This window comes from Nicotiana attenuata, unplaced genomic scaffold (genome assembly GCF_001879085.1).
Source record: "Nicotiana attenuata strain UT unplaced genomic scaffold, NIATTr2, whole genome shotgun sequence".
In the NCBI taxonomy this organism is placed as follows: domain Eukaryota; kingdom Viridiplantae; phylum Streptophyta; class Magnoliopsida; order Solanales; family Solanaceae; genus Nicotiana; species Nicotiana attenuata.
This window is the reverse complement of record NW_017670461.1, coordinates 310,015-313,137: the sequence shown is the minus strand read 5'-3', so window position 1 is coordinate 313,137 and position 3,123 is coordinate 310,015. Positions and strand designations below refer to the sequence as shown.

General features: G+C 33.4%; 1 long non-coding RNA gene across 1 annotated transcript; it reads left to right on the top strand.

Annotated features, from left to right (window-relative positions):
• The first annotated feature begins 248 nt into the window (after positions 1-248).
• Positions 249-2,867, top strand: LOC109239783. The gene is made up of 4 exons (XR_002069966.1): positions 249-608; positions 1,350-1,534; positions 1,662-1,796; positions 2,631-2,867. It is a non-coding gene; the product is annotated as an uncharacterized LOC109239783 (long non-coding RNA).
• The last annotated feature ends 256 nt before the right edge of the window (positions 2,868-3,123 follow it).

Sequence of the window (3,123 nt, the reverse complement as noted above, 5' to 3'; positions counted from 1 at the left end):
AAATTCGACCTCAATTAAAGGTCTAAAACACAATTTTACAAAATCCCTAAATTCTACCCAAAACCCCTAATTTCTACCATGAAATTCCTAGATTTGATGTTAAAAACTCATGATTCTTTTCTTGAGAGACACTACAAGAAAACAGGTAAATTGCGGAGGTTTATTTGTGGAGGGTATAAGTAACCTCCGCAATTTGCATAAATTTGCGGCACTTTGTTATCCCCCACAAAATTATACAATTTAAGGGGGTTATAAACTTTCGCAACCCATAAAAAAAAAAAGCGCCCAATTTATTTCACACTCCCTCCTTTTTTTTCCCCAACCTAGAAACATCCGCCTTAACACTCCGCCTGATCGACTCCCCTTTAACTCTCTCTCTCTCTCTCTCCGCCTAACAGAGAAAAAGAAGAAGAAACTAAGTCCAAAATCACGTTAGATTGAAATCCAACGTTAACAGCAAACTGCTTCATAGATTGAAATCCAAATCAATTCACGTTGAAATCCCTTAATACTCCCGCCTAATTGAAATTTCCCTAAATCTCCTTCTAGGTACTGCTGAAGCATCATCCATCTTCAAAGTTGGTTCTGATTCTCATCGTGTACAGAAGGTAAGCTTATTTCGAGATTCATTTCTTTTAATTGTTTCCTCACTATATGGGTTGTTCTTCGGCTTCTCTGGTATTGGGTATTGTTTTCTTCTTCTTAGTTTTTGAAATTTATTTTGAAGAACAAGAGTAACATCTGTTAATACATTTTTGGATAAGCTTTTATTTTTAGGAAGTTTTGCACTACTGTTTTCTTTTCGAAATATTTTTATTTATTCTGAATTTTTTGCTAAACCAACAGGCAATATAAAAAAGTCTCCTGAATAGAGATAACTATATTTGATTTTCCTATTGCAATGATTGACATAATTAAGAACTATAGAAATTGCAGGTGTGTATTGAGAGACCTCTTCAGTATAGAAATTACTAATCCAGCTAAAGTAACGATAAAATACTAGGTAATAAAATAGATACTTCAGTGTTTCATGCTTCTGCAAAAATAAATCGAACACCTAATGGATTAAGAATTAGATAAAAGTCTTTCTAAGAGAATTCATATCGATTCATCAATTTAGGTAATAAACTTTGGAGTTTCAGCAACATCAAGAAATTCAATTGCAAAAGCTATTATTTATAATGATATTAGAATCAATTATTTTATATTTAATCAAAATATATTTAACATAATTTTGTGTTTATACTAAGTGAGAAGGATCTCTCACGGATCAGACCTTTTGACATTTACCACTTGAATTCATAGACCATAATCCATTGTTAATACTGGTTTTGTGTGATTTTTACTAGGGTTCAGGCCACGGGACAGACAACTCCTTCATTTCAGGCCACAAGACAGACAACTCCTTCATTTCAGGCTACAGGACAGACAACTCCTTCATTTTAACCTCCAATTAATCCCATACCAGCACAAGCAACATCCAATAAGCGTGCTAAACGCGAGTCTTCACATCATTGGACTGTCGTTGGAATAGGTAATCATTATCCTTTCGTTGCTGTATAGGACTTTAGAGTCTAATTGTGGGAATTTTTCTAATTGTGGCTCTTCGCATATCTGTTGAATTTTGTCTAATATTTCTGGTGATTTCTATTTTCTGGTAGGACTTTTTGTCTAGTCGCTTTACCTTGGAGCATCCATCTGACTGAAACTTGAATCAGTCTTTGCTCTTCCCCTTCTATCAATTGTACTGACAGAGGAATGCATACTTCTACACTTTTGCAAGGAAAACAATTGAGGTTAAGTATATAAAGAGTACATTTTGTGGTATCTGGTGTCAATGCTTAGGAAAAGATTACCTGCATAGGTTTTGTCTTTACAAATGGGTGGAGTATGGGAGATGGTCTGTGCAAAGTAAAATCTATCAAATGATATGATGTGTCAGTTTCATTACACATTGCTGTAAGCTTAAGCTCAGGTGTATTAAAACTTTTACTTCAGAAGCTATGCTTATTCATATGTTTGTAGTGTTGTGCTGCTCGATTTCTTTCTTCTCATGAGCAGTAGTAATTCAGAAGTGCTATTGTTTGTTTTAACCCCTTTCATTGAAAAAATCTAAACGAGACCTCTCTGGTTTTGGAGGCCATGCCTCATTCTTCAATCATGAAGTAAAAATTGTAGATGTATTTCAACTAGTTGACAATGCAAAGAGTAGATTTACAGTTTATGCTTGGGGTATGGCAGATGTATTTCAAAAAGACCTCTCTATACCATATCTCTTACCTTCATTACTATTTACTTCAATTTTTTAAAATTTTGAGCAGTCAGTTAAAAAATTTAGATAAGGAACTTGCTAAGGGTTTGGGAATTTTCCAAAAATGCTAAGGACCAGTTATACTAGACCAATTCTTTATCTCAATTGTAGCTTTATTCATGTGGTGTCTTGGCTGATATTGCCTTGCATTGCAATGCATCATCCTTGAAGTATTTCCTACAATCTTTATGTTCCAATAAAACATTAATATTATTTAGAGACTAGTTTGATGCTCAATCTTTTATTTAGAGACTAGTTTGATGCTCAATCCTGATACTCTTCTTAATAGTTGTATTTCTTTTTTTACTTTTTGCTTCAGCCAAGTGATGCAGTTAGTGGGCCCGTTTCACCGACGGATGAAAGAAGATCTTCAGGCGCTAGTAATCCCAGTAACAGCCATTGAGATTCATTTTAATTGAAGTGGATGTATTATGACAATGTAATAGCTGACTAATATAGACGGTTAACTATGTTCTAATTTAACTTGTTGACATATGATACTACTCTTCATAGTATTTTTCACGGTTAATGAAATGTTGATGTTTCTTAATTTTAATGTTTTGCTTTAAGCATAAATATTTCAATTGATATTAGGGAAAATGTATGGCAAATTGATGATAAAAAATCAATTCTATAATATATTTAAAAATAGACGGGGATAAAACCCTTAAAGAGAAATTGAACAAGTCCTGACATAAGAATTTGTGGGGGTTTACAACCACTACACTCAAAAAAAAATTAAATTTTAAAAATAAAAATCTATATTCGCGCATGAAATTGCGGAGGTTAAAATTGAAATTTGCGGAGGTTAG